Below are 26,812 nucleotides of genomic sequence, written 5' to 3'. Positions count from 1 at the left end.
AGCTTCCAAAGGATTTTTCTGTTTGGACCTCTTGTGAAGGCGATATTTAGGATGTGAACACAGATATAACAAAACCCTATTGCTGACAGCATTCAAACTGTATTTATCAGTATTAGGAAATAAATGAACTGAATTTGGTGTAGCTGGCAAATAATCAAGTCTCTCTATTTCAGACACTTCTGGGAAAGAATGGCAAAGCCAATGTACACCTGACCATATGAATTACCCTGATGCAAGTGTAGTCAACTATCAGAATGAAGAAAAAGAAGCAATCTGGCATTTTAACAAATGTTTATTGAATGAGAAGGTAATGACTTCTTAAATCTCTACTTAGCTTTACCACTACAAGGTTTCGGTTACCACATTACCACTTTACTGATTTATAGGGAAGTACAAAATGAATCTAAAGTTACCTGAGCTTTAGACTGAATAATTTCCCTTGTAAATTAGCAGTCCTGTACTGACCCAAGATTACGTGAAAAGAGTGTGTATTTTGGGGGAAGGCTGGAGTATGCCTTGCACAGATCGTGAGCTGAAAGGGTAAATGGGAGAGCTGAGATTCAGCACCTGCCATCCTTCAAGCGTAAGGTCTGTTACAATGCTGGAAATCAGCCTAGGACTCCTCTGCTCATACTTCTGTTGATGTTGGAGTGCCAACAGCAAAAAGGCTATGACTGCTCAACTCGGGCTTCCTCTCCTGCTGCCCTAGTGCTTTGCCCCTGGCCTTATGCAGGGATGGGTACATATTTACTAACTAGTACAGGCAGACACAAATTTCCATTGACTAATCTTCCTCTGGCAAGGTGAGTCATCATATAGAAAAGGTTGTTGCTGCTTGTTTTCAGTTCAGGCTATAATCCAGTCAGAGCTCCAAAAAAGGCCAGGCCAGCAGCTTCAACACTTACGACCACCTCTGTTCTCCCACAGTAACAGAGGGAAACTTTGAGAGGAGTCTGTAGTTACAAGCTTTCTGCAGGAAAATCTCTTCTTTGAAAATTACTTTGAAAGAAGCTGGCAAGGATCCTGGTAAGAACTTAGCCTTTTCTGTCCGTGCTTCTCCATCTGTCAAAACAAGGCATAATCCTTCCCTACATCACAACAGTATTGTGAGGACTCATCAGCTAACGTGTTTAGATCACTGAATGTGATTTCCTATTCTAAACCACCTAGACTTTGCTTCTCGGGAACACAAACTCGTCTCACCCTTCTTGAAGATCTTTTCCCTCTTTTCATACATCCACGTTCCTCTTTGATTTCTGCTACTGCAAAATGCAATTGCTGCTAGTGTTGCTCTTGGACACCTGAGAGCGATTTTAACAGGCATGTTGAATTTTCCCAAGCAATTAAATAATCAGCAAAGGAACAGAAGTCTTCTCCAATATCCTTTTTTCCTTTTTATTAGTGTTGGAAAATGTTTTATACCTCACTACTAAAATTTATCATCACTGCTCCAACTCCTTGGTATTGTCATGAAGAACAATCTTTGCATATATTTATAAAGCATCTTTTAGTCCAGAGATCTCTGAGATAATTAATTGTGATCAAAACTGGAGTTATCTATAAACATAACTCCAGTATAAATAGCATGTGTTGTCTGTGTTTGTATGCTGCAGGACCTGTACCTCTGTTTATGAAAAGGCAACTTTCTCTGGAACAGAACAGTAGCAGACCAAAATATCTGCACTGTCTTAAATGCGAAGTGTACTAACCGACTGAAATTGGACAGGGAACCTAAGAGAGCAAAATGATCTGCAAGCTCTTGTAATCACCTTCATGCCAGAACTGGCAAGATATTTTTAGCTATGGCACACTGTTGAAGATTTATTTAGGGACGTGAGAGGTACTCAAATCTGGAGGTGGTGACCATTTTAGTTATAGTCCTGCTGCCTGCTCATCATCCAAGTTATCCTCCCACACACAACCTTGCCTGACCTGTGAAACAGCCCTTTCTTTTCTCCCTCCCTGCCATGATCCCATTTACTCCTGCTCACCACTGTTTCTCCTGCTGCCTTCTGTAAAACTAAAATCTTGGATTTTCCTCATTTCCCCATGTTATAGTTCCCTCCCACCTCTTTCCCAAGCTCCAAAATACTTCCCCATCCAGGTTTACTACAAGATGCTGTATGTTAACGTGAGGAAACATCCCAGCCCTTTATATGCACAGAGGAACATGAGTCACACTTCCTATGGACTTCACAGTGAGGGTGGTCAAACCCTTAAACAGGACGCCCAGTGAGACTGGAATATCCACCCTTGGAGATATTTGTACCTGGATCAGGCAAGGCGCTAAGCAACCTGATGTAACTTTGAATATCGCCCTATTGGCTGTAAAGTTGAGCTGTTGAGTTGGTTGTTAAGTGGGCTGTTGAGTGGATAAAGGATGAGATGATCTCCAGTGATTCCTTCTAATCAAAATTATTTATTTCATGATTCCGTAATTCTAACTAAACCTTGAAGGAAAATAGGAAGAGCAAGAACTCACAAGAATCTAAGAGAAAGATAGTTTTCTGGCAAGAATAAAAAGGAATACAACAAAACAAACCAGAGCTGTGCACAATTAGTCTGCTTTTCGTCTTGCTTGCACTGAAGTAATTCAGGATGAAGTCAAATGAATGTTAAAATCAGTAGAGAACCAAGAAGAAAATCAACACCAACATGCCTGTGGTGAGTCTAGGCTTGCTTCATCTGTCTGGACTCGAGGCCTGGTTACTAATATGTGTGTTGTCTTGAAAATGTCCTCAGCTGGAATATTCCAAGGTACCATCTGTTTTATTTCCTGCAGAGTGAGATTAGGAGCACAACGCAGGCAGTACTACACCTCATCCAAGCTTGGGCTGAGCAATGACCCAGGTGCTGCAGCCAGATGCTGTCGAGTAACCTTGTTGGGGAGGCTGGAGAGACGCGAGAACAGAGCAGAGGTGCCCCTGCTCCCTTTGTCACAAGCAGCAGTTCCAGCTCCCTCATCCTCTCAGCATTTAAGAGTATGGTTTGCATTCCAGTCTGTGGATACGTGCAATGTCCGAATCTAACGGACCTGTGACAAGTCTATGCTGTTGTGGGACATCTTCTCAAATCCAGATGATCACCTGTATAGGTTTTATAGTACTACTGAAAATCAAGGCGAAAGCAGAGAGACAAAAATATAAATGTAAACTATCCCAGTTTTTGGGAAGAGATTTCCCAAATTCTGCAAAGCTGAATGTATTAGCGATCTTAATTTGCACTCCTAAACCTCACAATTTATGTTTGCCCAATTTGAGATCATAGAATCATAGAATATTTGGGGACCTTTGGACAAGGCCATCTTGTCCAACCCCCCTGCAATGAGCAGGGAGATGTCACTACCCTTTACTAGACAGAACAACGAAAGATGAATGATCCTTGATTCAGAAGTACAAGTGGTTAGAAAAATCCCTAGAATCTTTGTGAAGAATATGGTTCTGTGTTTCAGTTGATTTTGCTACTACTGCTGGTTTATTTAGGAGACACATCATCACTGGATAAACAAGCATTGATAATACCAGCATCTGTTTAATAAATATTATAAAGTATTGTTCTTACACTATCCTCTTAAATAGAACAAGTTCCTGAAATTGAATTCTGGTAACAAAGGGCACAAATAGAACAAGAAATCAGGCAGTAAAATATTTCTATTTAAACAATAGAGCTGCAAGAGCAACACCCTGTTGTACAGCTCAGTGGAAGGGTACTGACAAATACTGAAACATAAAATGCCCAGTCACTGAATTGCTTTGATATGAGACTTCCCCCAAATCCAAGCTATTAAACCAAAACCCAATACAGGATCTTGAAAATGATAGTAAACTACAATAGCTTACTCATGCATCGCCTTAATGCTGAATCTGGGACGAATTACATGAAAAAAGTCACAGGAAATTTTTAACACAAAAAAAGAAATCTGAAAGGAAAGCACAATGACTGCAAGGCTTTCGACACAGTCTCCCATGATATCCTCCTGGGGAAGCTGAGGAAGTGTGGGCTGGATGAGTGGTCGGTGAAGTGCATTGAGAAATGGCTGAATGGCAGAACTCAGAGGGTTGTCATCAGCGGCGCTGAGTCTAGTTGGAGGCTGGTGACAAGTGGTGTCCCTCAGGGGTCAGTACTGGGCCCAGTCTTGTTTAACTTCTTCATCAACGACCTGGATGAAGAGTTAGAATGTACCCTCAGCAAGTTTGCTGATGACACCAAACTGGGAGGTGTGGTAGATACACCAGAAGGCTGTGCTGCCATTCAGTGTGACCTGGATAGGCTGGAAAGCTGGGCAGAGAGGAACCTGATGAGGTTCAACAAGGGCAAGTGCAGGGTCCTGCACCTGGGGAGGAACAGCCTTATGCACCAGTACAGGCTTGGGGTGGACCTGCTGAAGAGCAGCTCTGCGGAGAGGGACCTGGGTGTCCTGGTGGACGACAGGTTAACGATGAGCCAGCAGTGTGCCCTGGCTGCCAAGAAAGCTAATGGGATCCTGGGGTGCATCAAGAAGAGTGTGGCCAGCAGGACGAGGGAGGTTCTCCTTCCCCTCTACACTGCCCTGGTGAGGCCTCATCTGGAGTACTGTGTCCAGTTCTGGGCTCCCCAGTTTAAGAAAGATGAAGAGCTACTGGAGAGAGTCCAGCGGAGGGCTACAAGGATGGTGAGGGGACTGGAGCATCTCCCCTACGAGGAGAGGTTGAGGGAACTGGGCTTGTTGAGCCTGAAGAAGAGAAGGCTGCGAGGGGACCTTATAAATGCCTACAAATATCTGAAGGGTGGGTGTCAGGAGGATGGGGCCAAGCTCTTTTCAGTGGTGCCCAGTGACAGGACAAGGGGCAATGGGCACAAACTGAGGCACAGGAAGTTCCGTCTGAACATGAGGAAGAACTTCTTCCCTCTGAGGGTGACGGAGCACTGGAACAGGCTGCCCAGGGAGGTTGTGGAGTCTCCTTCTCTGGAAATATTCAAGACCCGCCTGGACAAGGTCCTGTGCAGCCTGCTGTAGGAGATCCTGCTTCGGCAGGGGGGTTGGACTAGATGACCCACAGAGGTCCCTTCCAACCCCTACTATTCTGTGATTCTGTGATTCTATGATAACAGAGAATTTAGCAATTCCAAACACAGCATAAAAATGTTGGGTGCTCGAAGGCTGTGCTATATTTTCCTCTGAGATTGTTTTATGGTATTATAACAGAAGTAAAAATATCCTGACAACATGAGAGAAAAATGAGTGACTTACTGGTTAGACAAATTAATAAAGCTGAAAGAACAGACAAGCTTCCAGGCATGCAGGTGCTTCTTTGGATCTGAAATAGAAACAGCAAACTTTACAGCTACATCCTGGTTACGAACAATTGTGCTGAATTAGGACATCTGCTTTACTTCAAATGTTTATTAATTTATTTTTTAAAGGCTGTAACTGATGACCTGGGAAATAAATTTGTAATAATATAGCCCAGTAAATGGATTATTATTTCTAAAGCAGGCTTGCGATCAGAAAGGGATCTAAGGAGTAAAACTTACCGCAACAAATCTACACAAAACCACATTGACTTTCCATGAGATTTACAAGCCTGTTTGCTTCCATTGCTTTAGAAAATATTAATTGGATTCCTTAGTCACTTAGGTGCTTTAGAAGATTTTACTTTCACTGAAAAAGGCAATAAACAAGCCAGGGTACTGCCAAGGAGTGGATACACACGGATCCTTGTTGCTTACGCCCACCCAGCTGCGGCTGCAGAGCCAGCTGTGCTGGGGACTGGTGCCTTTGCCTGAACAGACCTGGTAACCAGCTCAAAGCTTAAGATCTGACATAAGCACCAACAACAGACAACGCCAGGCAACACGAAGCAATGCTCTGAAAGTGGCTTGGCTGTCATATGTCTCTTAGGCTAGTTCTAGTAATGATGTAAATATTGCTTTCTATGTTTGTCATTTGTAATTATTGAAACTTTTTACTGGACAGGGTAGGGAAAGTGAAGCAGAAAAGCAATTTTCTGTTCTGGCCATTCAGGAATTTTGAAGCTGTTACTTTTTCAATCATCTGCAACAGTTTCCTTGTTTTTAGAATGAGTACATGATATCATATCCTGAGCCCTTCCCTTTCCTTGCAGCTTTCTGAGGCACTAGGAGGAGTCCAGCTACAGTCACCGTGTGAACTGGTCTGTCATACTGCAGTGGAGCTGCTTCTGCCATCGTCCGCCTGCCTGCCTTCTTCATACTCCTTAAGAAATTGCTGCTCTAGGACGAACAACCCTTTAAGCACAGTGAGTATCAGCAAAGAAAGCAAACGCTCTAACTAACTTGTGAAGTTGCACTGGAGAAAGATCACTGCTTTATGGATTTACATGTGTGTGCAGTTAGGGACACAAATACAAGTGCAAGGAGAACTCACTGTCAGTGTCTGTTGCTGAGGTGGGAAGAGAAAGGAGATTCCTGGCCCAGCTAGGGTGAGGAAAGGAAGAGCAGCAATGCAGGAGGCTCTCAGAGAGCAGAGACTGGACTAAAGGTGTGATCTAGGTGTAGGAAAGGGCCAAGCTTTGTGTACTGTGCGAAGCTGTGGACAGGCAGGAAAAAACAGCTGCTAAAATGTATGCACAAGCATGAGCACATGGCGTTGTGTTAATGCTGGATGACAAGCACCTCTTGTTTATTCTTAATCTTACTTAATGAATGCAGTAGTACTAGCTAGTAATAAGCAAAATAAAAGGAGAACAAAAGAACTAGTTTTCTGCACTAACCTCCACTCATCCCTAAAGCATACAGGCCAAGTAAACATTAACAGTGAGTCACTGATTCTTTTTAGTGTAACTACATAACCCGTGGTGGTTTTCTTACTTCTGCACTTCTCCAGCTTGGTCTTTAGCTCTGAAATGCAGAGCTAAAGGCTCTGCCATTCTTGGTGAAGGGCCTAAGGTTTTGTCTAGACATCCCTGCAATGCTAATTTAGTAGAAACTTGTTAAATATGGCAATAATATAGTTATACTTACAATGTAAGAATAACTTCATATGATCCAGAATTTGCAGCGTAAATAATGTTACTAAATGAAACTAAATAGTTGGCTTGCATTTATATCTACCAGATGATATTGTAGAAGATATTTATTAACCTAGAAAGCTGCTTTTAAAAGGATAGAAAGTCTGAATTTTCCTGTGCATGTTGTCCTGGTACAGTACCAAACACCAGCCTGTAAGTTGTGAAATACTTATGGCCATACTTTACATAAAGGCCTCACTCTGTTTTGAGTGGAGCCAACAAAAAGCAGTAGTGATATTCTTGTGGATATTTAAGATAACAATACCTGACCTCAGAAAAGTGCAAGTAAGTTGTGTCCTTTCCCCAAACAGTCTTTAGTGAGGCAAGCAACTGTACAGGAAACACATAACCTTTGAATATGTTATTAATAGCACTACGTAATCCATTTTTTCTTTGCTCACTGTGGTTTTGATCGGCTCATTCATAGGGTCCCAGCACAATGTTAGGCAAAATTGCTGCTTTGCTAGCTGCTGAACTGCATTGTGAGGTAAAAACTCTTCTCAGTTAAAAGTTGCTGGACCCTCTTCTGTTGCTGATGTAGTTAATTTTATGACAGAATAGACCTGCCGTTTTCTACACCATACTTATGAGAAGAGTAGAAAGATGTGAAAGATGCGCTCGTGTGCTGATCGGTCTAGCCTCAGTAGCATCGAGATTGCTGTACTAGAGGTGACCATTAGTCCACCTGCTCCAGGGTTCTGCCTCCAACAGCAACCTGTACTAGGTGCTTCCGATACAGTTGTAAGTCTAGAGTGACCAGATGTCAAATAAGCTTCACAGGAGGGTTTTTTTCAATGCCTACCAGCTACTAATAGACTTGTACTGTGCAACATGAGGGTGTTTTAACTTTTTCATTTCATAAAATATCACAGTGGATATTCACATTTCCATATAAATGTTTGTTTCTTGGATTCAATGAGATCTTGGTTCCAATGATGTCGTGTGGCAATGAGTTCAGAAAAATAAATGAGTTTTCAAAGAGACATTATTATTTCCTTTCTCCAGATTTAAATCTGCTGCCTTTCATTGCTATTACATGTAAATTTGCTTATACATCATAGGAGAGAAGAATTCACCTTAGTCTTTTCATTGTGTGCTCTACCGAAGAATGACAATGTATTTTTATTCTTAGTTATAGTTTGGTCTCTCTAGTTTGTGGCTATACTTTTTTTTCAGTTTATAAAGTCTTTTCAAGGGCTTCACCCACGGTTTTTCCTGTAGTTAATTATTTTGTTGTCGTGCTTAAAAAATTCAAAGATGAAAGACATGTGAGTTTCCTTTATGGTAACCACCCAGCTCTGCTCTTGTTTCATGTTTATATATGTGTTTAATAATAAATTTTCCACCACCTTACATCCAAGAAAAGTTAGGGGTGCAGCAAATGTTTAATTAATTAATCTCACAAAGAACTTGAGAGGTAGGTTCCCTCTTTTCACAGGTGAGACAGAGAGTGAGACAGTTAAATTAAGTGACTTGCTTAATATCACACAGTGAGTCAGTGCTAATGCTGAAAATAGGGTTTATGTCTTCTGGTTCCTTGCCCTGTATTTTAATCATCAAACCAGACTTATTTCTGAAGTTGAACGAACTCCTTAAATGATTAAAATAATTGTTCTCAATTTCATGTTGGAGTATTATATTTTAATCACTTAAGCAGCTGAAATACTTGCATAAGTTTTTCCTGCTTAGGACTTTTCTAGCCTTTCTTGTTCAGATATTGCTCCAGATATGAGCTGAATATGTTTTGTTTACTGCAATCCTGAACTTTAATAATACACTCAAACAGATCTTGGCAAAAAAATAAGGAACACACTTAAAACTCACAGCAATCTCATTGCTGTCAATATAGCAATGCTCTTTTTCATCTCAACAGCAGTTCCATTTAATAAAACCCATAGCTTTAATTAACGGAGCATAGTAAAGTTATTGCCCCACAAAAGGCAAAAGATAGACTGCTGGTTACACTATCATGACTAAATGAAAATGTAGCCTAAGGACAAAAGAGCAATTGCATCTTAAGAAACATCTGCTTAGAAATGCAGTTCTGAACTGTATGGTGTGTCACCTCTGAATAAACTGGTACATAAAGAGGTGCGATCCTTGAAAACATGTTTAAATGAATCGTACCTGCGTTCAGGCTAATGGTATGCTCCAGCGGCTTCATAGCTTTTCTGAGTATAGTCCACAGATATGTTTATGCTGATAGGACATATATAAATTTTTCTAATCCTCACTATCTTACCTGTTCGATAGTGTTCTTCAGCATAGGAAAGAATAAATGGCCCAGAAAATATGTACATAGGCATAAGAAAGAAAGAGGCTCAGGAGAGGGAATGAAGAAATATTACCATAGCTTGCGCCCTGTTAAACCTGGGTATGGACAGAGCTGTCTGTTATGCAGCCTTATACAATGCTTTGTATCACAGTATTTTTGGTGTGTGTGAGACAAGCAGCGCAAAGCTGTGGTTGGCTCCAAGATTTTTATAAAGACTTTTGCCATATGTGATAACTAGGGCCTTGCTGTGCAAGCAGCCTTCCAACTTACTTGCAATTTAACAACGAAATACCTTAAAAAATCAACTACTTCATTGCTGAACGCAAATAAAGCTCCTAGGTAGTAAAATCAGTCAATAAGCATTGGCATGCTGTATTTATGGAAACAACTCTGAAGCAATTTAACATGTTGTACTTCTAAAGAACAGAGTCCCGTCTTGCCTAATAAATTGGGGGCTAGACAGAAGGTTCCAGGTAACCGGCCAAGGAGAGACCAAGAAGGGCATTCTGTTTCCCCTCTGGGGTCAATACTTCTAATTTACCATGGTGTTTTCCTTTTGGGTTTATCTTCTCTTTGAAATGTTAACTATGAGCATATTTCACACTTTGCCACGAGGGCTCTGTCATCAGTGATCAGCTGTCCAATACTGGCCACAGTACTGCTCCGACTTCGCCTTCAGTTTCTGTTGGAGACTAAGGTGTTTTTCTCACAGACTTCAGAAAACGTCCTGACGCCAAGAGGTTAGCAGTTTGCAAGACAGCACTGTGTCTGCACCCACCTATTAGGGCTTAGAGATGCTGCCTTTGGAAGGGGGTTTCAAAAACTAGGCAGGAGTTGTCCAGTACAAAGCGGACAAAGACGACACTTCTGTGACTTTCATAGACTTTGAAACCAAACCCAAGTAAGCGATGCAAACAACTGAAAATATTTCTGTAGCTCTTCACTCATGTCTCCTTTTATCCATAGTTCCTATTATCAACCCATCAAAGGTAATGGTAATAACGTTTGAAAAGCTGAAAATTTTAATCAAACATTACATAATATTTGTGAAAAACAGGGTCTAAAATTATAACGTGCCTAGGTGTTCTCTTCCGTATTGGGAATAGGAGGAAGACTGTGATCTGTGTGCCTGATCAAAACAAACCAGTAGAAATGAAATACATTCACATATAGTCCATGGGCAGAGCATCCTTTTCAGCAGCCGTTCAGCTAATAGGTGTGAAGAATGAATCGGCTTGAGAAAATCAGAAATTGTTTGGGATAATCTGAATGAGAATGGAGGATGCATAATACAGTATTGCATGTGAGAAGAGCTCTGACAAAATATGGATGAGTTTTGGATGTAGAGAAAGTTAGACGAGCTTCATCTGTTACTGAAGAGAATAGAAAACAAGCCAGCCTTTATGATTAAGTAGACATCACGCTATTTTACATAATTAACTTTACATAAGAGCCTACTTTCAATGAAAACCTTAGCGTGTCCTGCCTACCTTAGTAAACTCATTACTAGTCACCGCTCTTTAATAGGTCTGTTGCAGCCTTGTGTTGATTCAGAACAGAAAGAAAACATTTTAGGCGTGTCAGTTCTTCAGGCGGCGGGGATTATAGGCATGGTAACAGTACATGTTTGGGAAAGGCATATGCTGTCTGCCTTCATTTCCCATACAACAGTGAGAGGGAAACTGAGGTACAGCCATAGCGCTACTCTGAAGAGTTAATATAATGAAGGTACTGCTATGTAGATTTGATTCACAGAGTTGAGAAGGTATTTGTGGTCATATGGTGCTTACACATTAGAGCCAGAAAATGAAGCAGAAAAGAAAGTGAAAAGAAATGCAGAATGAGGGAGTTGGCCATTTTAGTTCCATTATGCAAGCACAGTGAAAGGTACAACAGTAAAGAATGCCACAAGCAACAAAAAAATCCAGTATCAGTTACCTTAAATTATATCAATTGTAAAAGGTGGAGTTTGCAATGCAGGCAAGGTACATTTTTTCCAACATTCCTTATTATGTGTTAATCACGGCACTGTAAAGATCCAAAAATCTTGGATCATGCAACTTGCAAAATACCGCTAGAATGTTTCTTGCTGGAACTAGGTACAGCGAGGCAAGTACAAGCTGAAACTGTAAATAAGGGGAAGGACTTCTTGTTCAATAAAACAAGCAGTTTCTGCTGAAACTAGTTTTGCTTGAGGAGCTAATTTGTGGTTCCAAGTGTCTTTCAGTGCTGACAGCTGAAGAAGGTAGCTCTGGGCCAGATTGTAACGTTCACTCCTTGCTCTAATGGGCGGATGTGTTTAATTAACCTTTGTTTCTGCAGAAGCAGACATTCTGGCAAGCTGTAGGAATGCTAAAGGAGGGAAATCTAAACAGCAGTGAACCTAGGCACATTCTGTATAGCTAGTACTAGGTAAAGAATGTTAATGTAGACAAATACTGTTTCTAGGAGATGGGTTTGTATAAGCAACTTCTGTAAAAGAATCTTAACGTGGTTCCCTCTGTAGGGCTCCATGCCATTCATTTCACAAGACCCAGCTATGGTCCCATGCCCTTGGGACTCTACTCTTGTCTCTCATGTCTGGTTAAAGACTGGGCACAGTTCTTCAACTCGGGGTCACAAAAGCACATATTCAAGGTGCAAACATTCTGCTCAGTATCTCTTCCTGAGAGCTAAACCTGACAGCCTTGCTGCCTGTTCCATGTCCAGCAGTGACTTCTCCAGATACCACAGCATTGACAGACCCTTCCCAGAGCTTCCTATAAAGTGCGGATCTTCAGCTTTATAGCTAATTCTTCAGAAGGCGTGTGGTAAGTCTAATGCAAAGCAGGTATCCTTTGCACAAAGTTACTGAAGGCCTTGTTTTTCCCTTGAAAAACTACAGTGCTTAGATTACGATTCGTACAAATAGAGCAAACTCCCTGGCCACAATGTCCCTTGGCCCTAATCTTTCACTAAAAAATCACCATCTTTGCACGAGTGTTTTAAAAGAATGCAAATTAGAGCTTATCTTCTCCAGCCTTCATCAACTCCACTGCAATAATAGCATCATTGTTTCCCATCTCCTCCCATTAGGAAGCAGCACCCTCCATTCCTCTCACTTGCTTTCTGGCCCAAACCTTTCCATCTGAAAGACTTTTTAAAGCTCTGCTTTGCCATCTAGTTTTGCTGCTACTGTGATCTAAATGCCAACCTGAGACCTGGTTGTCTCAGTCTCACTCAGCCAAGACCCTGTTTTTACTCAAAAGGCACCTTTTAAACTTGAGTGATGGACATTCCTTCTACTCTTGTAGCCTTACAAAAAAGGTGTATTCCTGGCTGACAGAAACATTCAGGTTACAGCATTTTTCTTACTAAAACTACACTGTGGCAGCACCGTATCAATTACAATCATAAACAGTACTTTCCCCACCTCAGCCCTGTGATGCAGAACCCTTCCCTTCATTATACTGTGCAACCATCTGCATGTTGCCACAGTATGTAGGAACCAGTGTTAAGGCTGCAGTGAAGTTCTTGAGTTCCTAATCCCATGCTTTGTCCACTGGGTTTCTGTTCCAGAATGGAGAGTCATAACAACAAATGAGATAACCAAGGAAAAATAAAACTGATTACAGTTGTCAGGATTATGAGTTCAATATAGTTGTTTAGCATGTTCATACTGGTCTCTGTTTGTTTCTAGTAGGGACTGATGCCTCCAAAAGCCATAAGCTGTGTGTTAAGTTCTTGGGTGATGACAATTTCCTTTATAATGTTGCCCAGTGTCTGAGATTATAAAGATAGGATTGTGTAAGCCTGCTACAAGAAGAGAGTGTCCTATTGCAGAGAGAAGGTTTACACAAAGACTGAGGATAGAGTCCTCGTATGTCCAGATATAGACGGTGATTTCCAAAACCTCTTAGCATTGGCCACTGCAGTCATTGGAGGTAGTCAGGCTGACACAGATTACTTATGAAAATTCTTCGCCAACATGATTCAGCATGCAGCCCCTGGCCAAATCTGGTCTGCAGGATCTTCTGTCTGGCCCAAACCACCTTTTCTATGGGAATTCCAAGGAGCAAGCTGCTGCTTCATCCCAAAGGGAAGGAATGGAGAGAAGATGGTTCTTGCCCATGCTTCTGAGAGGTGGGCAACAAGGACAGCACCCTGATACAGATGAATCATTGCTGTCCTTCTGTTTGAATGAGTTCGTGAGTATTTGGATGTGTGAAAGAAAACACTCCTGCACAGCATGCTGCCTTATCTCCTCGATGGGCAGGTAAGAACAGCAGCACTCCTCCACCACTGACACTCTCATTTGCTGCTTGTTTGGGGGGCTGGGACAGCAGGGAGCAGGGGACAGTAGTGTTCACCTGCAGCCTATGGCTCCACTCAGCCTCCCCTTCATGCCTGCTTCACTGTCCAAGCATGAATGTGGGAATGGTAGGGAGGTACAAAAACACCATCCTGAGCTGCTACTGATTGTCATCTCAGTGGCCTGTCCCCAAGCTGGGATCTGACTCATGCAGCCTCTGGGCTTGACTATCCTATTAATACACTTGACTTTGCTGTAGGTATCACTCACCCAGAAGGAATGTATGACAATACATTTCTTCATGTTTGTAGTGTTTGTATTGTGTTCGTGTGTCTCTTTTCTTTGGCCATCTGCATGTGATGCATGCCTCAATTTCCCTGCACAACTGCAGGAATTAGGAGTTTCTTATAATTATGGAAATAATTTCAGTAAGTGTGAATTCTTAAAGCATACAGGGATACAGTACCTATGGGTTAATCTTGCAGGTTTTTTTATTCAAGCGAATACATTCAGCAGGTGCTGGGTCCTATCTTCCCCCAGTACCGTACGTGCAGTGCTGACCGGGACAGAAAGGAATTTGCTGTCCTTGGAGTCGACAGCAAAGCTCTTTCACTATGGGAACAGGCACCATTCTGAGCTAATACACAGATTAAAAGCCAATGGGAAGAATTACAACATCATCTTAATTTTAACATACTCTAAGTATGGATTACCAAAACTGAGAGCTCTCACTTAAATACAAGTTGAAACAATTACTTTATCTTCAGGGAGACTCGCTAATAATTGAGATGGATGTAAATCTCAGCTGAAACTTCTGCTCGAAGAAAAGTGCTACTGGATGTGTCCATGGCTTGGTTTCAGCTCACGCAGCCAGTTACAGTACAGGGGAAAGCCACATTAACTTTCAGTCAAGCTAAAGGGGTACCTCTCCTGATTTTGATAGATGGCAGTTAATTACATTGTTCCTCTTTGGAAGAAGTATACATTTCTTTCTTTTGTTAGCATGTCTGATAATAGCAGGGGATTTTTCTGAGGGTAGTCTTGGAACAAAACTGCAGCTCCAGGCACTCTGTAAGAAGCCAAATACAAGGGAAGGGTGGAGTGAAGTTGCTATTTGATAATAGGAATAGTCTACAAGAAAGTTTCCTTATCTCTCTTCAGTACTTGTTGTTCAGAAAGTAACTGTGATGAAAAGGCAGAAGCTGTTCTTCTCTGCTGTAAATTCTTTTCTGACAAGTCTTTTGGAAGAAATCACAATGCTATCTTCATTCAAATCCTTCCTAAGATGCATTTCTTCCATAAAGTGTTTCTATGCTAATCCACTAGGCGTTGCTATTTACATCTTTAAAAGAAACAAAGTACTTAACCTGGCCTGACTGTAGATTAAGAATTACTAAGGGCATGAACGTCCCATAGAAAAGCTTAGTCCATGGAAAAAATCTATTGTCTCCTGGCAGTAGTTCTTTCTATTGTGTTTTTATTTCTTATTGTTGATTGTAATCTCTGCAGGGAAGGGGCGTTTGTCTTTATGCACCTGTAAGGCATCATACACGTCTGTGTCTTTATGCAAACTAGTGAAAATCAAGAAGGAAACAGTAATTTTACAATACAAATTAGCTTTGCCTTGAATAGCAGTCAAATTCTACTCTGTCATCCCATTTTAAATCCAGATTTGGTGCTGAAGTCACTGGAATGGAATATGGTCATAGCTCTTGATGTAAAGAAGACTGAAGGGGAGAGGAGGCCGTAATGCTGCATCTAATAGATTCATTCCCATTATCTTAGACTATGCAAATGTTAAATAACCCTAGTCTTCTCTTCAGTTCATGCTGACTCTATGCCGCCTTGCGCTATAGGCTGCTAATATAACTCGGGAATGCACATCTGCTATTTAACAGTGTATAAAGCAGTGGTTGCCAAACCAGGCACTATTATAACTGGTGAGGTCACAACAGTTTCAAATAAGGTCACAAGCTACAAGAAATTCAATCTGATCACATATTTAGGCTAGTATTTGGAGTTGCATTAAATTCTTGCTCTATAATAATTTTTCACAGTAAAAAATTTGGGGAACTGCTGCGTTTTACTCTGTGAAGGACTGGGTGGAACGAATATTTCCTCTGAGTCATCAGTGGGAAAAGTCTATTATGACAGGGGTGAAACATGTGAACGTGACTGCTAGAATTGAAAAAATCCCTGCAATTGTGAACATATTCAAATCTGTTGACACAGCTTATTTCAAGCCCAGAATTGTGAACGCCATTGCTTTCCAAAATTGTAATTTATCTGTGTGTCCAAAATATTATGTTGCTATAATAATTATCATAACAAAGTTAATTACAGATCAGTCCTTCGCAACCAAAATACTTCACCACTAGGTAAAACACGGCTGTTATTTATGTATGATACACAACAGATGAGAAGAAAGAAATAAGATTATTACATCCATCAGAAATGGCTGGACCCCCCTTTTTTTAGCAGTGTGTGTGTGTCTGTGCTGGAATCTGGCAAGGAAGCAGGGGATGTTGTAGAGGCAGCAAGCTGGGAGCCGGGAAGGAAGGCGATGCTTCCTGATACTCGTTAGCAAGCTCAGAGGAAGGAAAGCATCCTACCTAGTCATGCTAAATCAGCCTGTTAACACAGCAAACCCCTTACCCATCCTGGTTTAAGAAGAAGGATATTCAGTTTTGGTTAGGAAAGAGAAGGCATGATTTTGTACATGAGTGTACAAGGTGCCCATTGAACTTCCCACTCCTATACTGTGAGTTCCTAATTTGCTCAAGGGAGGTGTAAAATTAAGAATCTGAGAACTTACCTGTCTTTGGTTTGTCTCCCTGTATCACGCACACTTGGTCAGTTTTCACCTTTTTATGCTATGCCTCGACTTACATCTTTATGCCATATTCCATTAAAATCCCCAGCTGAGAACTTTTGTCCTTTCAGCTGCACAACTACTGCATACCATTTGTTAATTTATGAATTTCAAATAGATTTAGTGTGACTAAATAGCAGAGTTTGAAAAACAATCACCTGTCTTTATACACAGAACTGCCATATCCCCTAAGCCAAGGCAATTAGATTCTGACCTGGAAAGGGACATCAGTCTCTCATGCCCTAGCAGTCCTTCGCTGCTTGTCTAGAAGTTGCCAGTTCCACGGGCATTTTTTGTAATATTAATATTTTCAAGAACCAACCACTGTTACAACATAGTCTATTGTTTCAACTGTTTATTAGTGGATTCTGATGTCTTACAGCATCTAGACAAATTGACACAAATGGCAGCTTGAATGACAGATTTAAAGCTATCATCCTCATGGGGTGACTCCACACACAAGTTATTATCAGCAACATTAAACTGCAAAACCACTTGTAAAACCTTTGTTAAATAATATAAATTGAAATTGGTATATCCTCAAACCAATCTAAACAACGTATGTCATACATACAAGAACATATTAAAAAAAAAACAAACTAGAAAAAACCCAGCAAAAATCTTAGAAAGGAAAAACACCCAAAGAAGAATGAAGATGTTAGGCAAAATTCTCAGGCTATGTTTCATTGCTATTACTGTTACTATTTATCAAGGACTCTCAAGCAAGTTCTGATCTTTCTCCCCTTTGTGTTTGTAACTCCGACTGTTACATTCTGAACTCTCCTGTTCTTAGCTAAACTTTCCCTCTTCAAACTTTCTTAGTCCACGTTGTTTCTGGTCAGATTTGAATCAGCAAAGCAGAACATTTCCTGTCCCTGGGGGGACACTGGGTATTAGAAGCTGTGTCAGCACTAACAGGATGCAGACCAGAAAACTATGTATTTTATTAACAGCAACTAGAACAAGAGTGGCAAAGTTTTGGCAGAATTAGAATGAAAAGTTTGTACATGGAACAGAATAAGAACTGGAACTAAAACAGTTTTTATATAACTAAAATAAGTCTGACAGCAAACTAGTTTGGTAGATTTGGAAATCAACAGTTGCTTATGAGAAAAAGCTTAAGCTCAAAAACTAGGTTTTGAATGAAAGCTCTAGCTGCCTAACTAACTGGAGCTGTGTCTCTGGCATGCTGAAGAAGGCTGCTTTGGTGAATTGACAGTACAAAGGAGTTATTCCTGGAGCAACAAGCTATTGACACTCTACTGACCAATGAAGAGTCAAAAGTTTGGTATCCAACAAAAATGGAGCTAGAATTAATATTGGCCAATAAGAATAAAAATTTACTCAAATTCTCAGGCATGCTTCCCAGGGAGCTAACAGTGCACATGGAGCAAAATACAAGGAGGAATTAGCTCTGTGGTGTGGATCTAAGATAAGGCCGGGAGCAGCCACAAGTGTGGTACCTTCTAATGCACTGTAGCCCTGTGAGCTGGTCAGCACGTCCCAGTCTGAACTAGCATGTTCTCACACCTCTTCCAGCAGCAACTCAATAGTCTACCCACGATCCCAGCCTGTGACAGAGCAAGCTTGGTTGTCAGAAATTTGCTAGATGATGTAGCAATGTGCGTTGAAGAAAGCTGACAGACATTTTATTAGTCAGCTTTACAGGCTGCTCACAGAATCACAGAATCACAGAATCACAGAATGGTCGGGGTTGGAATGGACCTCTGTGGGTCACCTAGTACAACCCCCCTGCCAAAGAAGGGTCGCCTACAGCAGGCTGCACAGGACCTTGTCCAGGCGGGTCTTGAATATCTCCAGAGAGGGAGACTCCACAACCTCCCTGGGCAGCCTGTTCCAGTGCTCCGTCACCTTCAGAGTCAAGAAGTTCTTCCTCATGTTCAGACGGAACTTCCTGTGCCTCAGTTTGTGCCCACTGCCTCTTGTCCTGTCGCTGGGCACCACTGAAAAGAGCCTGGCCCCATCCTCCTGACACCCACCCTTCAGATATTTATAAGCATTTATTAGGTCCCCTTGCAGACTTCTCTTCTTCAGGCTGAACAAGCCCAGCTCCCTCAGCCTTTCCTCGTAGGAGAGATGTTCCAGTCCCCTCATCATCCTCGTAGCCCTCCGCTGGACTCTCTCCAGTAACTCCTCATCATTCTTGAAGTGGGGAGCCCAGATCTGGACACAGTACTCCAGATGGGGCCTCACGAGGGTAGAGCAGAGGGGGAGGAGAACCTCCCTCGACCTGCTGGCCACACTCCTCCTAAAGCATCCCAGGATCCCATTAGCTTTCTTGGCAGCCAGGGCACACTGCTGGCTCATGGTCAACCTGTTGTCCACCAGGACACCCAGGTCCCTCTCCACAGAGCTGCTCTCCAGCACTCTTCGTGTTCATTATGGCTCTCTACTGAATGAAGTCTCTAACAGGGACAGGTGAGTGTGGTCCTCCATTAGCTGGCAGAGAAGCATAAAAAGCCTTATTTCTTCCATAGCCAGAAGGAACATAGCTTCAGGGATATGGAAACCATCTTTTTTGATAAATAAATTCCACAGCCTTTTTCGTTGCTGATTTGTGACCTTGAGATCTATAAAATCTTGCCATATCCTCCTTTACGACAGCTGCAGATTTATTACAACTAATGCGGTAAGGGAAGCAGCCCTTTTATTATAAGCTTTTAAAAGGAAGGAGATGAAAGTTGCTGGTGAAATTGATGCTGTAGGTGCAGCAACCAAGGACAAAGCATGGCAATTGCACCTACTTGTTTTTACACTTGCGGCTTTTGGGAACTGACAGGAAAGATTACTTTTGATTTATTCCTATTTCTGAGAAGCAAGACCTGGTAATTATCAGGTAGTTCACCTGTGTCATGCAACAGCTATGTCAAAACCCAAGTGTTAAACTACAAGGCAGAATGAACTTGTGTGTCAGGTCTGCCCATGAGGACAGCTTTAAACCAAGTTGGAAAATTCTGGGGAGGAGACAGTATGTTTCCTACAGCTGTTGAATAAATCTCATTTTCTGTTAACTAGAATAAACTCACGTAGCTGAGGTCTCTTAAGGCCCTCTGGTATCATATTACAATGATTCCTATCTTTTAATGCAGATAATCAATTATTCTAATACAGGTAAGAGTCCCAGGTGAACCTTTTACTTCTATTTTCAAAATAGTGCCCCATCAGATGTTTTTAATTTCTTTCATGCTGCACCCTCTACCTGCTTCAACTTTTTAACTGCACTGTTTGCATGATAAGAACTAAGAAACAGAACTTCCATGAAGATACATAGAACCTTAATAACAGAAAAGCTAGTGATGGCTTAGTGTACTGAAAATGTTTGTAAGAATCACAGCTCTCTCTGGGCAAGGAATTATAGTAAGAATTGTAAAGATGAGCTCATTTTTAGCCAATTATTAAAGATGGGCTCCGATGTTTAAGGAAATTTGAGCTCTACAGGCAGAGTAGTGTTGCAACTCTTTCTGCCATGATTCAGACTGTATTTAGAAATGGCAGCTTAGACATACCTCCCTTAATATGATAGAACAAAGTAAGGAAGTACAAATCAGCTAAGTGGAAAAGGAACTGAGTTTTACCATCTTTTCCCGAATTGGAAGTTTCCCAAATTATCCCCAGAAAACCCTTGGACAGGTTTAAGAAAAGCCAGAAGGAAACTGTTACTGAGCCTTCAGCGCTGAGAAGTCAAAGCAGCCCAGCTGATCCAAACAAAGGATTCTTTACACACTAATCAAAAGAGAGATTCAGCAGGTGGCCACATTGCTTAGGCTCTGGGAAAAGAAACTGAAAAGGCAGAACTACATCAAGCTGAATCCAGCATGGACGTGACAAGACTGTCGCATTTTGCATTTGACATAATGGATATCTTCAGCCTCAATGGCCAAGTCCATAGCATTTTTGCTTTCCAAAGAGCATGAAGGACTGCCCTTTCTTGGAAGGAAGTGGCAGCTGCCACAAGACTATAATTATACCTCAGCCTTTCTCTATATAAAGATCTTTTCTAAATTTGCACGGAAATAACTTGTTGGTTTAAAACATGTGTCAAGAAAAGACAACTCGTTAAACATTTTGGATCTTCCATTTACATTGCCTGTGCCCAGCGATGTGCCTGTCTCTTACATGACATAAGTGTCTTGTGTCCTAAATGAATTATAACTCTTAAATGGACAAGCTAAGATCACAAACATTATCATCTACCACTCTTTTAAGACCTTTGGCAAAAGGACTGGGCAGACTTTGGGGAAAGCAGCATCTTAAGCCGTTACAGTAAGATTCAGTAACACTCTCAGATCCCTTCTCTGAATGTAATCTGTGCAAGCCAACAAGTTCAGTGGGAACCTGATAGGAAATGACCTAGGAAGAGGGTATCTTGTAAATCCCGCCCTTCTCCATAAACTGAAAGAGGGAAGGAAGGAGTGGCAGTCTTTTCTTTCAAATCACAGGAAGAGGATGCATCTTTTTTATGCAAGGTCTTAGGGGATACAGCATCTATGTAGCATGTAGTAAACCAGATATCAACTTCCTCCTCTTCTGAGGTGATCTGAGCCCACCTCTAGTAGGAAAATGCCCCAAACCGCGAGTCAAAAACTATTCTATGCTAGGCAAGGGGTGTATAGTCCTTTTTGAAGCTGATCCATTTTGCATAGAATACTACTCTCTAAACCATAGACAGCACAAGCAAGAGAAATCTGTCTTATCTAATGGTTACAGCATACACTGAACAGTCCCCACTCCCGTAAAGATGTCACAATTTATATTGACTACACTGGTGGCACCTGTGCCTTTACAGTTCCAGCTTCCATGGGCAGGCTTACATTATCTGCTTGGCATCGTTCATCTATTTCTGTGAACCAGGCATGCTCATGGGACAGTATAAATTACCAATGCTAGTTTTTAACCTTATCAATTGACTTATAGTGACCCACATAAGAGTTTAAGCTTGAGGTTTGCAGACTGAAGCCTTCTACTGATCTGCAGAAGGGGAAATCATGATTTTTTACCTTACACTGTGTATAAGTAGATACCACTCATTATCTGCAAAATCCAGTTCTTGAAGAGAGTTTTCTTCCTTTTTTTTGTTGAACTGAAATAATGATGATCACAATGCTTCAATCTGAAGTTGATTTTTACACTATACAAACTGTCCTGAGACCAACAATTAATTTGGTATGCGCCACCAAACACCTCACTTATGGGAACTCAGATTTCTCAACTGGCACTGAAAGTTTTCAGAAAAGTCTCCCTAACTAATCAGTTTTCATTCTTTCTCTAATTCCAGTAATGTGATTGTTCCTGTCCAAAGCTAAAAGCAAAGAGCAAATAATCAAGTGACACTGAAAACAGCATGAAAAAGATCACCATAAAATCCAGTGCTCAGAGACAGCAATGTCTCAGATGGTGTTGCTTAGAGTCAGACCACTAGCTTCTGAGCTAATACTACATTTTCTGTTTTGAAAGATTCCACATTAATTTTGATGCCTTGTGCACTGCATCTGGAGAATGGAAAGATACTATTATGGGCCACCTTCTTCATTATCTGACCATTTCTGCAGTGATTTATATCTGTATCATTTGCCATTTAGCATTTTGCAGATATTTTCACAGACAGGAACTGGTATGGAAGAAAAAAGGTAGGGGAAAAGCAGGACTTGTACTTCTTATGACCTGGTTGTAATTCCATTTGAAATGGTGGAGAATGATTGCTTAGAAAAAGGAAAGCCTTAAAAAAGGACAACTGTTATAAGGGGAATAAATATAGTTACGTGAACCAGATCAAACCAGTTCATTTTCTGCTACTGAAAGTCTGATCGGAAAAAATGAAGCTAAAGGTCTGTTGTTGCCCTTCAAGAAATCCAGCTTGAGGATGAAATTCATGCCTGAATGCAGAGAAGCAATTTTGAAAAGTCAAAGTTTGATTTATTGTTCTCTGAAAGGTTGTCTAAAGCTTCTCACTAAAGATTTCAAAGTTACACAAAGGTGGTTTGTATGATTAAGGGCTATCATAGTTCTCAAGGACTCATAGAAGATACAGACACAGCTTGGGCTTGTTTCTTACTATAAATTTTGTTTTTTCATTCTGAATGGATGGAACTTCTTAAATTAATTCGTTCAACATTTGCATTACAGACACACATGATCCAGCAGTAGTACAGGTGCAGATCTGCAGTATGTGATATGCACACATTCTGCTCTCATCTATGATAACGTCAAATCAAGTAAAAACAAGATTTGAGAAGGTCAAGATATAACACTATTCAATAAACTGTAGTTGATCAAAAAATGTCAAAAAAAAGCCATTTGTTGGCCATGCCAGTCTAGGGCAGAAAATGTGTAGCACAGCTTGTAAGGTTGTAAAACATGCCCCTGCAATGAAATGCGAAAGACAAGACCAAATTAAAGCAAATGTTCACTGCTGTCCAGCAAACAATTTATTTTAGGCTGCAAGTGCCAGATGAATTTAGGATTTCAGTTATTTTTTTGAGGAGATTAGTTTAGGCAGAAGGGTGAGTAGATTTGTTTGTGAGTACATAATGCAGTTCTCTTGTGCTGTAAACCAGCGTAGCTGCAATGAAGTTTGGGAAAAAGTAGCATTTCTGACCCTTAAATGTGATTTTAGTTGTATCTAATTACAACGTCTTCAACTTTTGAATTAAAAATATGTATGTATGCACATCATATATATGTGTATATACACATCTACTCAAAGGTTCTTTTCTCCTTATATTGTACTTCTGCTTGCTCACATTACTCACAGTGTCAGAAGTCTCAACTCAGAACTTCCTGGCTCTTGGTAATTATTTCAGTTTGTATTTTAATGTGATGCTTCTCTTTTATTTTTATGGTTTTCCAGAAATCAATCGTAGTGAAATCACAAAACCTGGGGATTTAAGCAAAGCTTGGGCTTTTGGCTTGCAGTGTCTGATGGAGTCCCACACTTATTCTTTAGCCAAGGTACGTTACTTTTGCAGACTAAGGACCCCACAAACCAGTACAGCTCTTTCCAAGCTTTTTCAAAGGAATAGAAGGATGTAAATTGCATCAGAAGAGAAAATATATTTATTTTTTATTTGCAATTTATGTATTAGTTAACAAGCTGAATATTAATTAATGTATTAATACGTTGAATAGTAAATTGCAGCTACTGATACAATTAGCTTTTAGCAAATAGTCTTTTCTAAAAAGTTAATCTCTGACTCTTTTGACAGATCCTAAGTATGTGCTACAGTTCACTGAAAATATAAAATACAATACAGGAGCCAGAATGTTATGGGATAAAATGGCTGCTTATTTTGAAATTACTTTCCTTAATCCTTTACTGTAAAGCACGTTGTACTCTTATCAGTTTAACATGGGAAAATAAGGAGAGGCTGTTTGTAGACTGTATTAGGTTATCAACCACAGGTAACATGTCTTTTCCAGAGAAGAATGCTGTGTAAACTAACATGACATTCAGCTCAGTAGTGAAAAATTTCTCAAATGCAGCAATATTATCACATGACTGTATTGTGTTCTTAGCAAGCTCTATAACTGAGAAAAAAGTAATGTCATAACAATATGATACTTACATTAGCATATTCATAGACCCACAAATTTTCTCATAAACTTCACTGGTGGAACAAGTTCCTACAGGTTTCCTACAATACTCACTTTACTTACTTTTTGAGGCTTTCACCTCTGGGTTGAACTAATGAACAATGAAGTGTTATACTGTGTAACTTTAGGGAGTAAAGAATATGTACCAAAGTGCAGCTGAAGAGGAATTTTGGTAGACAAAATCTGTAGCCATTTGTTTCACCATCCAAACCACTTCATACAGAACATTTCCAGAAGCGATTTTCCATTCAAGTTCACATTCAGACCATCTTTAATTTGGCATTTGCCAGCATGATAGTGTAAAGTTATGTTGCAGGCGCAAGAAAAGTCTGATTTTTTTAGCCACTGAGTAACTATTTTACAAAATTCAGGTCCAAAGAGCCCTCTTCTAAACTCCGAGATGCTTGGCAAAAAAAATCTCTGTTGCCACGTAAACAGTAAAGGGGCATCAAAGCTCCCAAATGTTTGCAATAGATGTTGCAATTAAACATTGAAAAGAGAAAACTGCACTGATAACAATGAAGATAGCAGACTAAATATGAAGGGCTTTTATAGTGTAAAAACATGTTTGCATAAAAAATGCTCTGAAGGACGTTTTAACCTCATTCTAAGTTACCTCAACTTAGAGACTGCAGACAGAAGTAGGTACTTAAAAATGATATAATTTTAATTGACAAATCTTCTTCTTTCTGAAGTATTGATCCCACCTTGCTAGAATGCTGGCTGCTATCAAAGCCAGTAATTATCATTGCTATTTTAATGTATTTATCCATAATTTAATCTGAAAAATTTAATCAAAAAATAAGGGACACAAGATCTGTTAACATGAAATTTTTTCAAGGATGCTCAAATCCCTCTCCAACAGCAGCCGTTCAACGAGGTAGCAGTGTTCAGCTCAGTGAGCTAAATTCTCAGTAATGTCACCTGCCTTACTATTCTGGAAAAATCCCCCGCCTTATCTATTTCCCAAATAATTTCAGTTTTTATGCCACTGGCTTTGGTGTGATAATGATAATCACATTCAGCTTTATCTGTAAGACACTAAAGTATGCTTTCTACCCTACATATAACTGGTAAAGCCTTAGTTAATGTATCTGCTTCAGCAGGGTAATTCAGGAAATGTGGGCCAGCTGGAGGGAGTCCAAAGAAGGAAGAGTGTAACTGGCAATTAGGAAACATGACCTATAAAAAACAACTGAAAAAACAGGTGTTATCTGAAGGAAAAAAAGAATTCTGAGGAGTGAAAAAAACAACGATTTTTGTATATTTATCAGGTTGATGCAAAAGGGAAAAAAAAATCTGATTGCTGTGTCCAGTATGCAACTAATTAACATGCTTAAACAGCAGTAAGTGACATTTATGCTAAATGTTGTTGATTTTTTTCTTACGATAAAGTAATCCAATATTTTAAATAAATTGCTGTGATGATACCAACAATTTTCACTGCATTAAAAATATATATGCCAAAAACGATATGTCTAACTGATCTTGTCTTTGGGCCATGGAATAAGACTCCCTAACTTCTTATGACTCTCTCTAGACCTTTTATTTTTTTTTTATTCTAGGCTATCAAGATGTTTACAATAAACTTAACTCCTTCTGTAAAGGCTCCAAGATCAGGCCCTAAATCTGTCATGCTGTTGATACTCATGATGATCAGAAGCATAACACTTGTGAAACTGGAATGTGAAATCCCTTACCTCACAAAATGTCAGTGAGAATCTCCTTAAAAGTGACCTTGCGATTTGATCCTCACAAATCCCTGCTGTATCTGAAATGGAAAGGTGATTTGATAGTGAACTTTATTCTAGCGTGGTGACTTCCTGCTGTCTGTAACAAAAATAAAGTGCACGATATAGTCAAAATGCCATAAATTTGTACAAGGCCAAGCCCACAGTCATATTTCATTTATTATAATTTCTTCCCGATATATTTTAGTTTACTGCTTTATGTTTTTTGAATGCTGAAATTCACAAATCATGGCAAGATCAGCTTCATTCTCTTAAGTGTACAAATAATCTGTATAATGTAATTCTTGTTAGACTGTCCATGCCCAAGGAGAAAATAATCTTTGACTAAATTATTTTTATCTTAGAACAAACTCCGTCTGAGTGCACACTACGTACATGTACCTCTTCTGACAAGTTATCTGAGCCTAGATTAACTCTGGCAGCTGAACTCTGCACATACAAAATATGTTGTATTTTGAGAACAAAAAGGGCATCACAGCATTCTTGATAATCCAACAGGATAATCTTTGTTTTCCTCAATTAGCTTTCTTCTGTTCTCCACGGTTTTACGCTAGCATTCATTTTGATTGAAAAATGGTTTAAAAAGTAGGATAAAAATATACAGTGGCTTTGGACTGAAGAAATTAATAAAAACTTACAGGTCTGGTTACCTTCACTGAACCATTGCTTTGTGCTGCACAGGTGCTACCAGGGACTGGCTGTGCGTAACTAAGGATTCCTTCAGAGAAGGACAAAACCTCCCTGGTGCTGTAACCTCTTCTGATGTTACTGGCTCAGCCTCAGTGCTGGCGATGCGGCAGGACCACTTCTTTCTCCGCTGACCCCTGATATCTTTGTGGTTGTTATGGGCAACAGTTCCTGTCTCAGTTTCTTGTAAACTGAGGCTGGGGTAAAAGTTGTGGATCAGGTACCTGTCCTGCAGCTCTCCCTCTTCAGTATTCAGGTGTCAGCAAAGCAGGGAATCTGCCTCTCATTTCTGTTGTT

The 26,812-nt window shown here is 40.4% G+C and overlaps 1 protein-coding gene across 1 annotated transcript in view; it reads left to right on the top strand.

Annotated features, from left to right (window-relative positions):
• The first annotated feature begins 6,158 nt into the window (after positions 1 to 6,158).
• The window catches only part of RALB (RAS like proto-oncogene B), a 52,544-nt gene continuing 31,890 nt past the window's right edge, over positions 6,159 to 26,812 (top strand). The window contains exon 1 of the mRNA XM_075430317.1: positions 6,159 to 6,257. The gene's annotated coding sequence lies outside the window, so the exon portion shown is untranslated. The remainder of the gene's footprint in view (positions 6,258 to 26,812) is intronic.

This window comes from Opisthocomus hoazin, chromosome 9, assembly GCF_030867145.1.
Source record: "Opisthocomus hoazin isolate bOpiHoa1 chromosome 9, bOpiHoa1.hap1, whole genome shotgun sequence".
In the NCBI taxonomy this organism is placed as follows: Eukaryota; Metazoa; Chordata; class Aves; order Opisthocomiformes; family Opisthocomidae; genus Opisthocomus; species Opisthocomus hoazin.
Note: the sequence above shows the minus strand (reverse complement) of the source record. Positions and strands in the feature narration are given on the sequence as shown.